The sequence below is a fragment of the Lampris incognitus genome, chromosome 11 (assembly GCF_029633865.1).
Source record: "Lampris incognitus isolate fLamInc1 chromosome 11, fLamInc1.hap2, whole genome shotgun sequence".
NCBI lineage: Eukaryota > Metazoa > Chordata > Actinopteri > Lampriformes > Lampridae > Lampris > Lampris incognitus.
The window spans coordinates 16,261,084-16,274,879 of record NC_079221.1 but is presented as its reverse complement, the minus strand read 5'-3'; the positions used below and the strand labels follow the sequence as shown (position 1 = coordinate 16,274,879).

At 46.8% G+C, this 13,796-nt stretch overlaps 5 non-coding genes across 5 annotated transcripts; all 5 read right to left on the bottom strand.

Moving 5' to 3' along the window:
* Positions 1–6,366: 6,366 nt before the first annotated feature.
* On the bottom strand, positions 6,367–6,438 carry trnag-ucc (transfer RNA glycine (anticodon UCC)). Its single transcript has one exon. It is a non-coding gene; the product is annotated as a tRNA-Gly (tRNA).
* Positions 6,439–7,614: 1,176 nt separating this feature from the next.
* trnaa-ugc (transfer RNA alanine (anticodon UGC)) lies at positions 7,615–7,686 on the bottom strand. Its single transcript has one exon. It is a non-coding gene; the product is annotated as a tRNA-Ala (tRNA).
* A 2,808-nt stretch (positions 7,687–10,494) lies between these two features.
* On the bottom strand, positions 10,495–10,582 carry trnas-gga (transfer RNA serine (anticodon GGA)). The gene has a single exon. It is a non-coding gene; the product is annotated as a tRNA-Ser (tRNA).
* Positions 10,583–12,188: 1,606 nt separating this feature from the next.
* Positions 12,189–12,260, bottom strand: trnag-ucc (transfer RNA glycine (anticodon UCC)). Its single transcript has one exon. It is a non-coding gene; the product is annotated as a tRNA-Gly (tRNA).
* A 1,009-nt stretch (positions 12,261–13,269) lies between these two features.
* Positions 13,270–13,341, bottom strand: trnaa-ugc (transfer RNA alanine (anticodon UGC)). Its single transcript has one exon. It is a non-coding gene; the product is annotated as a tRNA-Ala (tRNA).
* Between the last annotated feature and the right edge of the window lie 455 nt (positions 13,342–13,796).

Here is a 13,796-nt window from a genome sequence, read left to right as displayed (position 1 = left end):
CCTCCACCTTCCACATTTGACGTTTCAACTGAATGTTGTAGTGACGACAGATGCCGAGGAACCAGCGATGTATAGAGGAGATGGCACAGACAAGTGCACAGTCCAAGAGTGGATAGATGTAATCGACGTGTATCTACACAAAAAGAGCTGCCCTACTGCAGAACAGGTAGATGAAATCCTCAGTCATCTCTTGGGGCGGGAGAAGAACATCGTGAAGGTAGAGCGACCAACACAGAGCGAAGTGTCGAAAGTTCTGACAGGAGATGATACAGATGAACAACCAATTGGGTCTTAGGCAGCCCTGACCCCAGTCCATCCTCAGAGTGCCCTGATGCTGATGAAGGACCCGAAGACGTCGAGCTGGATGATAGTGTGAGCCATAGGCCAATGAGTACATCAAGTGTGGCTGATGGGATGTTCAATGGCAATGGTCCACTTAGTACAGTGAACAGTACAGTGTCTAGAGTAAGGACAAGGGTAGGCAGGCTAGTGAAACCTGTTGATAGGCTGATTCAGAACGTGACACAAAAGATAAGGATTTCAGTCCCTGGTCTTGCTTGCTAGGTCCTTGCTTGTGAACCAAATGCTCCTGTAAATTATTAAGTGCCTTAGGATGGTTAGCTAACATAATGCTTGGGCTGTGATAGTTACGAGATGCTCCTTGTTTTGAAAAGGTATACGTGGCGTTACCATAGTGCAATAGTGTATGAGGTGGTGTATAAGGCACCACTTTTTGCAAGTGTATCCAGGAGGGTTACGCAGCCTTCGTGGGTCACTTTCTCAGGCCACGTTTACACGACAATGGTCTTGCTAAAAACGGAAAAATTTTCCTTTGCGGTTTAAAAAAGTTCCACGTTCAGATGACATCGTTTTGAATATGATCCGCATGCACACGGATCTGCAGAAAAAACGACTGAAAATGCTGTAGTATGCATACCAGGCCAGTAGTTGGCGGTGAACTTTGTAGTAGAGAGCCTTTCCAGTGTGGGTTCTATTTCTGCTCAGGTACAATATCGACTCGGGGTCCTTCGACTACATATGACGTCACGGATTATGTTGTTAGCTAGCTTTATAGTTATTTAGCTGTGTGTTTTTTTACAATCTACGTTGACTTAGAGTTGGTTAGTAAAGGTGCGAGGGCTGAAGGCCCGAGCTGCATCTAAGGAGCGAGGCCGCAGGCTCAGGACTGGGGGGGGTCCTGGACGAGCGAACGCACGTGAGGGCCGAAGGCCCGAGCTGCATCTAATGTCAATCTACTGTTTCCCACTGTTCCTAAACTGAACCAGCCCCTACCCAAGCTCCTACCCAATCATAATGCATGAAGTAGTGATGTCATCTGTAGTTGCAGGACCCTTAGCAGGGCGAGTGGATCAAGTACTGACATCGGTGCCTGTACACAAACGCTTTCTTCTCAGAGCGGTGAGTAAACAGACGATGGTGAGTGTACGCTCGAAAACAGATAATTTTGTCTGGATGGACGAGTGACCCTGGACTATAAAGCATCAAAATTCCAGGAAAACGTTGATTAGCGTTAATAAATTTAGCAGCGATAACAGCACAAACACAGCTCGGTAATCCGCCATTGTTAATGTTGTCTTCTTACTCGCACATGGCTATTTGACTGAAAATGTAATACGCATGTGCGAAGTGGAGCCGTGACGTCACCGCTTTCACAGGAACCGGTTTTGCTAGTTTACACGGCGATGCTGGAGTTGCGTTTCCAAAAGATTTCACTCTGGAACCCGGCCAAAACGCAACAATACTTTGTCCGTTTTATGTTGAAAACGTTGCCGTGTAAACGGCCCCCTTAAAGTGATTAACTCATTAGTTGCAAAAGGTTAATGTATCGGGGTACTGTGTAGTCTTGAGGCATTTTCAGGGGGAGAGTATGTAGCCAAGCCAAATTTCTGATTTTATTCTTTATTTATTTTCCCTGAAATATTTTATTAAATTGTTGTGAACTTCCCCAAAATTAGTTCCTACCTGTAAATAGGTTCCACCCTAGTGGTTTTAAGTGCATACCTTTTGTTCTACGGGGGCGCTGTTCTGGTGCGACACCTCTGAGCCTAGCGTCAGTGAGCACGTATGCTCGGATGCACAGGACAAGATATGTGACTGATGCCCATGTTTTTTGTTTTTTTTTCCCTGTGAAGAAAAATAAACCCCACAGATCTCCTACCCCGGTGTAATGTCCGTAGACGCCTTGTCTTACTGACATAAGAATAATTCAAGAACGAGCCGACTTCGTAGGTTCTTAACTGTGTAGCTTTTACTAGCGTTCATCCGACATACAACCTTCATAACATGCGCTTCTCACTTCCTGTATACGTCACACGCACTGCACGTACACCCGTGAGTAGGTCAAGTTAAACACGTGACCTTTCATTCATTACATCTCCCCCTCTAAGATGATTTTCTAACCTGTATACCACCCCCCTTTTCACAAAAAAAATAAAAAATCCCCCACAGTACACAAGTCCATACGCCTCACAAATCCAGCCGGATTGCAGGCTTGCTCACCCTGCCAGAGCGAGTAACATATGGTGTGGAAGTTGGCATTTCTGCTGCTCGGGACTCATCCGTGTTTCCACTCTCCCCTGGAGTGACATGGTCAGGATCCCTGCTGACAAAGGTGAGTGTTTTAGGTGTGGCCAACAGGTGGCGCCTGTTCCTTCTGTAATGTTCACCTTGAGCTGTCTCCACTATGTAGGATCTGGGAGTGGAGCTCTGACTGTGAACAACTGCTGACATTGTCCATGTTTTCTGTCCATCAGGTTTGGTGAGTACTGCGTCACCCGAGTTCAGTGGGCGCAGTGTCCGCACGCCGTTCCTGCGGTTGTAGTAGAAAGCCTGCCTCGATTTGGCTGCGGCGTCAGCGGTTTTGATCAGTTCCTCTTTAGGCCAGGCCGGTTTCAGGTTATGCTGCAATGTGGGTAAGGTGGTTCTGAGTCTCCTACCCATGAGCAATTCCGCTGGACTGGCTCCAGTGGAAGAAGAGGGTGTAGCTCTGTATGTCAACAGGGCGAGGAGAGGGTCTTCCTGCCTTAATATGCTTTTGGCTATCTGAACAGCCCTCTCTGCCTGTCCATTACTCTGGGGGTAGTGTGGGCTTGAAGTCACCTGGATGAAATCATAATCCTCACTGAACCTCCTCATCTCTTCTGAAACTAGCTGTGGCCCATTATCGCTAACTACAATTTCAGGGATACCAAAACGTGCATCTTCCGGATGCTACGGCTCCCTGGTCGGCCGCCTCTCACCTCAGTGCGTCCCGGAGCGCTGCCGGTGCCTTCGCTCCCGTTCCGATGTCTCAACACTGCCTCCCCCGGTCCTACGTCCCCAAGGATCTGCCATCGGCGAGGTACGTCTTCATTAGGCACGACAGCCATCGGTCCCCGCTGCAGCCCCCATACGACGGGCCCTTCCGCGTCCTGGAGGCGGGGGATAAGAACTTTGTGGTGGACATGGGGGGCAGGCCGGAGCGGGTCGCTATAGACCGTCTCAAGCCCGCTCACTTGGACATTGGGGAGCCAATGCAATTGGCCCTACCCCCGCGGCGGGGACGCCCTCCTAGGTCGGCCCCGGCACCTGCCTCTTTTCCTGCTTCCGCCCCGCCTATGGCCCGGGTTTCGGCCCCATCTGTTTCCCCTCCTGTGAAGCACAGCCGTTATGGCCGCAGGGTCCGCCCCCCGACTCGTCACTTGTTTTCCCCGTGACTTTGCACTATGTCATTGACTGTTCTGTTGTAGAGTCTATTTTTATGTTCATGACTTGCGCTTTTGCTGTTTTGCATTGTTTTGTGTAGGTGAATTCTGGGGGGGCCTGTGTGGTGACCCACATCTATATAACTAGAGACATTCACCTAAGAGATAATGCACTTCCGCTTCCGGGACAGAGTTCAGTGTCGTTGTCGAATGTATGACATGCAAAGTTGGAGCTAGAAAACTACCTCGACTACGTCTACTCTCACGTCTCCTGTCTCGTTGTTTTCTAACTCCACACCGTGCACGTTACACTAACCCCCTCTTTCGGGAAGCGCGTCAGCATATCAGCTCCCTCACGCCTCTGGGCGCACGCGCTTCCGATGGCCTCACGGTCTCACCATCCCACTTCTGACACCAATGCGACGAATTCGGGGGCAGCCGCGGGAACCGCCACAGCCGGGACGCGAACCCGTATCTCCTGCACCGCGGGCGACCCGCAACGTTGTCGCCCGCGGTGCGGGACATCCGTGTTCGCGTCCCGCGCTGTGACGGTCCGGCCGGGCTGCCCCCCGAATTCCTACATTGGTGTCAGAAGCGGGATCACACACTTGGGTCCCCTTGGCTAAGGGGTTGGACCCTTTAGTCGATTGGTTCCTATGAAGCGCCTCCCGAAGGAGGGGGGTAGTGTGACGTGCACGGATAAGTAGACTCGCTTAGCCCTTGGATAGGGGTTCGGACCCTTTAGTCAACTGGTTAATGTTGTCCCCCGTAGTGCGGGAGCCCGGGTTCGCGTCCCAGATGTGGCGATTCCTCCTCCTTCGGAAGCGCTTAACGACGGAGGGGGGTACTGTAACGTGCACGGATAAATAGACTCGCTTAGCCCTTGACTAACATGCTAACGTACGCGAATAAGTAGACACGTTAACGGGTCGGACCCTTTAGTCGACTGGTTAACGTTGTCGCCCGCGGTGCGGGATATCCGAGTTCACGTCCCGGCTGTGACGGTCCGGCCGGGAAAAGGGGCATTGAAGAGAGAGGGAGATTAAAAACAAGAGGGAGATCAAAAACAAAAGGGAGAAAGAGCCTCGAGTCAATCGGTTTCCGTCAAGGTGATGTCACACTCAGGACAGGGTCAAAATAGAAGAGTACAGATCAAGTCACCGAGACAGACAGAGAGAGAAATACACACAGATAAAAACAGATACAGATGAAAATGCATCCACATATAGACAGAAATATGCTATCAGGCTGGCTGTCTTAGCTGGGGCTTAATGAGCTCATTAGAATTAGCCTGTCTAGACAACCAACTGCTGGCCGGCGTAATTGCACAAACACACACAACTAACTCCAGTCATGGGTGTGTTGACTTTTCATATCCACCACCACACAGACAGAAGGACACAAATACTTGCTCACATGTACGCAGAAATGTTCAACACCTCCGTAATGAGACAGTGCCACGCGCCATAAAAACTGTGACGTCACATCATCCTTTGCGTCATCTCGTCTCATCTTCCCTCCTTTCAACTCTCTCTACCTCCTCGTTGTCTTCCTCAGATCCCTTACTTTTTCTGCATAAGCCGTGTTTTGCTGCTTTTTGGTCATTTGCTAAGGATCAAATGTACAAAGGCGCGCACACATAAAATGGATACGGCTGTTCATACACAGAGTTTCAGATTTATGAAAAAAGAAAGAAAAAAAAACAAAAACAAACAAAAGAAAAGTGAGACACCGCGAGCCTCTACGCAGTTTAGAAACCATGCCATGTTATAGTGAGACTGTGGCCGAAAGGCCACAAGAAAGTGCATGCACAACAAATGACAGTAAATTGTATATCTATAAATTAAGCCGATGATCTCGCCTCGGCCCATTTAGCCTGAAAGAAAATGGGCGATTTGGGCCGCTATTAAATGTTGCCTACTTGAAGTTGCGCTCATTATAAAACGGCGCATTAACGGTCGCGTCGTACGCAGTATTCATGAATCTCAGAAAAAAAACTTTACGTACGGGGTTTTCCAGTCTTCTCCGTACGCATTCCTTTACGGGTGAACCTACACAGAGTTTGAGCCTGAGTCATTTATAATTCTGTGTTGTGTGTGTGTGTGTGTGTGTGTGTGTGTGTGTGTGTGTGTGTGTGTGTGTGTGTGTGTGTGTGTGTGTGTGCGCGAGAGAGAGAGCGAGCGAGAGAGAGAGCGAGAGATGGGGGGGTGGGGTAGGTGATATATTTCATTTTTGGTTCGTAAATGTATGCAGGGTCTGGTGGTCCAACATCAAAGCTGCACACACACACACACACACACACACACACACACACACACACACACACACACACACACACACACACACACACACACACAACCATAAATGACTCAGAGCCATCTGTCTCTGGTGTGATTAGACCAAATTGATAGCTGTAGATGTTGATCATACAGAACATGCTGAAGGCAGTGATCATAGCTATAATGATGAGAACAATCATACAAATCCCGAACGCTTTTGCTCATTTTAATGGATACTGGTGGGTGGGATTTTCCCGGGAAAACTGATACGCAGCATAGCATTCTCTTCAGGATTGCACGCAAATGCAAATGAGTTTCAGCTGTTTGGGAAAAAAACTGAATGGTAGTTTTCTGCAGTTCGGCAAAGGGAGGGGGAAAAAAAGTGCGATGGCCGGGAATCGAACCCGGGTCAACTGCTTGGAAGGCAGCTATGCTCACCACTATACCACCATCGCAGGGCAGGATCAGCATTTACCGCTCAACATTCATCGAACAAGGACTGGTGAGAGAGAGTGTGTGTGTGTGTGAGAGAGAGAGAGAGAGAGAGAGAGAGAGAGAGAGAGAGAGAGAGAGAGAGAGAGAGAGAGTGAGAACGTGTTGGGCGGGGGGCTTAGTTAGTGAGAGAGAGAGAGAGAGAGAGAGAGAGAGAGAGAGAGAGAGAGAGAGAGAGAGAGAGAGAGAGAGAGAGAGAGAGAGAGAGAGAGAGAGAGTGAGAACGTGTTGGGCGGGGGGCTTAGTTAGTGAGAGAGAGAGAGAGAGAGAGAGAGAGAGAGAGAGAGAGAGAGAGAGAGAGAGAGAGAGAGAGAGAGAGAGAGAGAGAGAGAGTGAGTGAGAACGTGTTGGGCGGGGGGCTTAGTTAGTGAGAGAGAGAGAGAGAGAGAGAGAGAGAGAGAGAGAGAGAGAGAGAGAGAGAGAGAGAGAGATAGAGAGAGAGAGAGAGAAAGAGAGAGAGAGAGAGAGCGTGTTGGGCGGGGAGTTAGTGTTCTTTTGAGTAGAATAGAATAGAATTTTGTTTTGGCTAAAACTAGTATCTTGTTAGGGTCCAGAGAAATCTAATTAACACTCGGTCTGCGTGCACATAGTCTTGATCATTGTACTAACATTTCAACATAACCAGCCCAGTATAAGGCTGTGGAGCGCAATTACACCTACTTCGCATATCAACCTTACATTCCTGAACAAGGCATCATCCTGTGGCAAGAAATCCTGAACACGTGTAGTATACTCAGAAGGACGAAAAAGACTGAACATATCACGCTTCCGGTGAATCACAGAATGGATTTTAAAATGCTTCCCCTTGTTTATAAATTTCTTAAATGGTTAAGAGCCGAAATCCATCAATGACCTGCTGTTTGAATAAGAACCTTCCAGACCTCTCAGGTCATCTAACGCTGCTCTGCCGAACATGGTGATGCAGCGGTCAGTCAGTGTGCAGCACATGTCAGAACAAACTACCTGAAGAGATAAAAGCCTTTTTGTTCACCGCTGCATTTCACTAAATAACCACTTTACCTTGACAAAGCTTTTATTTCTTTTCTTTTTTTAATACAACAAATGGGATGGAAGAGGTGTTGCTCACAGCAGTTGAAGGATGGCTATTTTCAATAGACTAACATAACTTCATAAACATGTGGAGATGCCGGGGATTGAACCCGGGGCCTCATACATGCAAAGCATGCGCTCTACCACTGAGCTACATCCCCTCTATCAATGTATCTCACGTGATACACTTTGTTGTGGTGTGTGGACAGCCACTATGCCACGTATCTCAGTAATGAGCTTTACCAATAAAACTGGAATTGTGGTGCCACTTAAAGACGTGAGGCAAGGCAAGTTTATTTGCATAGCACCCTTATCATCGCAGAGGTCATTCAAAGTGCTTTTACAGACCAACAAAAAACAAAAATTATAAAAGCATAAAATAAGAAAAAAGTAGAGACAGTTTTTATAAAATTACAGACAAATTTAAAACTGAGTGAGTAAAATAAATAAAAGTGCCATAAAAACGGATTAATTAAAAGTAACAATCGGAGGAGAATATATAAAAATAGCAAAATATACAAAACACACACACACACACACACACACACACACACACACACAGAACTTAGCCATAGGTTGTTTTAAAAAGTAAGATTTTTAACCCACTTTTAAATGTACCCAGTATGGGGGCCTCTCTCAGGTCCTCAGGCAGGGCACTCCATCTATATGGAGCGTAAATACAAAATGCAGCTTCCCCTGCTGTAGACCTAGTACGAGGGATGGTTAAAAGACCCCTGACATCGGACCTGAGAGTTCTTGTTGATTTGTAAGTATTTAGCATCTTTTATATAGTGTGGTGCGAGACCACTTAGCGCTTTGTATACAAATAACAGAATTCTAAAATCAATTCTAGTTTTGATGGGGAGCCAATGCAGAGATCTAAGAAAAGGTCCAATGTGTTCATACTTTTTAGTTCTGGTGAGAACATGTGCTGCCGCATTTTGAATTGACTGTAGTTGGCGCACAACTGATTTTGGGAGGCCGGTGAATAGTCCATTACAGTAGTCTAGTCTACTTGTACACGTTCTGATGAAGCAAACAAAACCACATTATCTGCAGAGAGCACAGATGCAATTCTGGGGTTGCCAAAACGGATAGGACACACTCCTCACCTTGGCTGCGCCTTGAGATCCTGTCCATGTATATCACAAACAGAATCGGAGACAAGGGACAACCTTGGTGGAGTCCGACACCCACCGAAAACGTGTTTGACTTTGTGCCAAGAATGCGGACACAGCTCTCACTTTGGTTATACAAGGACCCGATGGCTTGTAGCAACTGCCCCGGTACCCCATACTCCCGCAGTACCCCCCACAGTGTCCCGGGTTACACGTTTGTAAGCCTTCTCCAAGTCCACAAAACACATGTAGACTGGCTGGTCAAACCCCCATGCCCCCCTCAGCACTTCCGCAAGGGTAAAGAGTTGGTCCGTTGTTCCACGGCCAGGACGGAATCCGCATTGTTCCTCCTGGATTTGAGGTTCGACAATCGGTCGGAGTCTCCTTTCGAGACTTTCCCAGGGAGGCTGAGCAATGTGATGCCCCGATAATTGGAGCACACCCTCCGGTCCCCCTTTTTGAATATGGGAACCACCACTCCAGTCTGCCATTCCACAGGTACTGTCCCCGACCTCCACGCGACACTGAAGAGGCGTGTCAACCAAAACAGCCCAACAATGTCCAGCCTTCAGCATCTCAGGGCGAATCTCATCCACACCCGGCGCCTTGCCACCGAGGCGAGGAGGATCCCAGCGGTGCCTCCACTCCTCCGAGAATCGTCACCTTAACGTGGTGGAGGGGTTTGTGTGTCCTGGGAGCTATGTTGTCGGGGGCAATAGCCCCTGGTAGGGTCTCCCAAGGCAAATTTGTCCCTAGGGGAGGGGCCAGACTAAGAGCGATTCGCAAAAAACCCAATGAATTTACACCCGAGTTACAGCACCTCGCCCGGAAAAGGGAAACCGGGGCCCCCTTCCTGAGCCAGACCTGGGAGAGTAGCTCGCCGGCAAGCGTCTGGTGGCTGGGCCTTGGCCCATGGCGCCCGGTTGGGCCCAGTCTGAAAAAGCAACATGGAGCCACCACCCAGTGGAACCACCACATGCGGGGATGAGCATTGGGGTAGGGTGCAATGCAGGCAGGCAAAGTCGGGGAACGGGGCGTGCTGACTTCCGGCATATCAGATTGGTCCTCGGGACGTGGAATGTCACCTCTCTGGCAGGGAAGGAGCCTGAGCTGGTGCGGGAGGTGGAGCGGTACCAACGAGATTTAGTTGGACTCACCTCCACACATAGCATGGGCTCTGGTACCAAACAACTGGAGAGGGGCTGGACTTATTACTTTTCCGGAGTTGGCCAAGGTGGCAGGCGCCGGGCGGGTGTGGGGATACTCACAAGTCCCTGGTTGAGCGCCGCTGTGGTGGAGTTCTCCCAAGGGAATGAGAGGGTTGCCTCTATACGACTGCGAGTCGCTGGGGGAAAGGCTCTGACTGCTGTGTGTGCTTATGCACCGAATAGCAGTTTTGAGTATCCAGCTTTCTTGGAGTCTAAGGGTGGTGTCCTGGATAGGGCTCCGCCTCGGGACTCTATAGTTCTGCTGGGGGACTTCAACGCTCACGTGGGCAATGATGGAGAGATGATTGATGTGGTTCTTAAAATTCAGATCACTGTCTATGATTACACCGAGATTTCTAGCTTCACTTTTGCACTCCAGAGACAGAGAGCTGAGATGAGCTGCAATTCTCTGTCTCTGAGTCTTAGCACCAAAAACTAGTATGTCTGTCTTGTCTTTGTGCAATTGTAAAAAGTTCTCCGACATCCATAGATTAATATCGTCAACACACTGAGTTAGGGAATCTATGGGATAGCATATTTGGACATTACCTTTAATTGAGTTAGATGAATAATAAATACCCTACACAACAAGCATACGTGATGTATACACAACGTTGTCATTTTGGTAAGAAGAACCAGAAGTCGTTGTCAGCAGGATTTGAACCTACATGGGGAGACCCCAATGGATTTCCAGTCCATCGCCTTAACCACTCGGGTACGGGCACGACAACCCAGATATCTAAAAGCAATGAACATATCAAATTTATGGCAACAACACACTGTAATAATAATAAGGACAGAGCCCACATGAAGATGGGCAAAGAGTTTCTAATATTGAAGGAGCCCTTACCATGATCAAGTTCAACTCCAGCTCCATCCTGGCAAAAATCTCCAGCACATTTTCATCCACTCATAGTTACATTCTTTCAAACATTAATGCAGTCACATATGCACATACGCATTCCTATAAGCATACATACATTCATTTAGACATCTGTGCAGTCACGTACAAATGCATACAACCATGTCCACACACACACACACAGACACACAAACCAAGTCACCCTATAATTGTGAGGACCCTCATTTACTACATTCATTCCCTTGCCCTTGCCCTTAACCTGAACCTTAACCATAAGTGCATGCCTAACCTTAACCCTTACCCTAACCTTACCCATCATAACTACATGCCTAACCTTAACCTTTACCCTAACCTTAACCATCATAACTACATGCCTAACCTTAACCCTTACCCTAACCTTAACCATGATAACTACATGCCTAACCTTAACCCTTATCCTAACCTTAACCATCATAACTACATGCCTAACCTTAACCCTTACCCTAACCTTAACCATAACTACATGCCTAACCTTAACCCTTATCCTAACCTTAACCATCATAACTACATGCCTAACCTTAACCCTTATCCTAACCTTAACCATCATAACTAAATGCCTAACTTTAACCCTTACCCTAACTTTAACCATCATAAATACATGCCTAATCTTAACCCTTGTCCTAACCTTAACCTGATCCTAATTCTTCCTTAACCCTAAAACCAAGTTCTAACACTATAATAGACCCCTTTCTTCATGGTAGTTCGTTTCAGGTTTTTATATCCTAAGGAAGACCATATGTCCCCATTAGGATAGAAAAACCTGGTACACACACACACACACACACACACACACACACACACACACACACACACACACACACACACGTGGTGTCTTAGAAGGGTATTAAATAGGATTTCCTTTAAACGTGACTGTAACAAAAGTGAAAAAAGTGAAACACATACACAGATTTTACTTTTGTGCTGACAGAAGGAAGGGCTCCAGGGATAAGGAAAGCTTTGCTACTCTGAAAAGACGGCAGTGTAAGCTCTCAATTACTTCTCTTCTCCTTTGCACTATCCCATTTGATGTTTTTTTTGTTTTTTTTGTCAATTACAGACCTTTCAAAATCAAACACACACACACACACACACACACACACACACACACACACACACACACACACACACAGAATTATAAATGACTCAGAGCCATCTGTCTCTGGTATGATTAGACAAATTGATAGCTGTAGATGCTGATCATACAGAAGTGGTTGGAGGCAGTGATCATAGCTATATTAATCAGAACATTTATCCAAATCCCATATGCTTTTGCTCATTTTAATGGATAGTGATGGGTGGGACTTTTCCCAGGAAAACTGATATACAGCATAGCATCCTGTGTCTTCAGGATAGCACGTAAATGCAAATGAGTCTCAGCTGTTGGGGAAAAAACTGAATGGTAGTTTTGTGTAGCTCGGCAAGGGGGGAAAAAAAGTTGCGATGGCCGGGAATCGAACCCGGGTCAACTGCTTGGAAGGCAGCTATGCTCACCACTATACCACCATCGCAGGACAGGAATATAGCGTGCCCTTCATTGCACAAAGAAGAAGGACTGGTGAGAGTTGGGAGCGTCTACTTTCTTTTTGAGTAGAGTAGAATAGAATAGCCCCATATCAGGGACCATAGTGACTAAGTAGGCAAAAGCTAGTACCTTGTTAGGGTCCAGGCAAACACTCAGTGTCTAATGAGTGCACATAGTCTTGATCATCGTACGTATTTCAACATAACCAGCCCAGTATAACATTGTGGATTGCAATTACACCTACTTTGCATATCAACCATACATTCCTGAACAAGGCAATAAGCTTTCTTGTGGCATGAAATTCTGCATGTGTGTATACTCAGAAGGATGAAGAAGACTGAACATATCACCCCAGTTCTCCAATCCCTTCACTGGCTTCTTGTGAATCACAGAATGGATTTTGAAATGCTGCTGCTTGTTTATAAAATTCTTAAATGGTTAAAAGCCGAAATCCATCACTGACCTGCTGTTTGAATAGGAACCTTCCAGACCTCTCAGGTCATCTAACGCTGCTCTGCCGAACATGGTGATGCAGCGTTCAGTCATTATGCAGCTCACTGTCAGAACAAACTACCTGAAGAGATAAAAACCTTTTTTGTTCACCGCTGCATTTCACTAAATAACCACTGTAAAAGTGTTGGTTATGATACCATTATGAGCCTTTTATTTCTTGTCTTTTGTACATTGTCTTTTAATATTCTATTTTGGTACTAATCTAATCGTTTTATCTTGTTCTTTGTCTCATTAATGTCTTTTTATGTCTTTATGTAAAGCAGTTTGAATTGCCTTTGTGTATGAAATGTGCAATATAAATATGGTTGCTTTGCACTACAGCGACGACTGTTGATGGGAAGTTCAGCTGCACTGCCTGAAAGATGTTCAGTAATTCACACGCATGTTCTGTACAGGACGTAACACATACGGTCGCAGAGGTGTTGGCCACAGCAGTTGAAGGATGGCTGTTTTCGATAGGCAGACATGATTACTAAAACATGTGGAGATGCCGGGGATTGAACCCGGGGCCTCATACATGCAAAGCATGCGCTCTACCACTGAGCTACATCCCCTGTTCCAACAGTAATCACGTGATACAGTTTGTTGTGGCGTACGAACAACCACTATGCCACATGTCTCAGTAATGATCTTTACCAATAAAACTGGTATTATTTTTCCACTTAAAGACGTAGGCGTGCGTCATTTATGCTGGGAACATGTCCCCACCTCTTTTTGTCGTGGCCCATTTTGTGCAGAACACTTTTTGAAAGCCTTTAGTTAGTTGACCTTAATGATGAATAAAATCACGTTGGTACATATCGTGTGGTTAACAGACCCAACATGCTTACTGATCGGTGAATCTAAATAAAGACACGTTGCTGTTTTGCAATCGTTATGTATGACGCAACAACTAACAACTGACGCAACTTTAGACACGAACACACCACCAGGGAGGTAACGTCCTGCCAAAAAGTGATCGCCAAAAACTATTTGGGTCAGCAAGGAAGACTACAGATAAGATGTGATG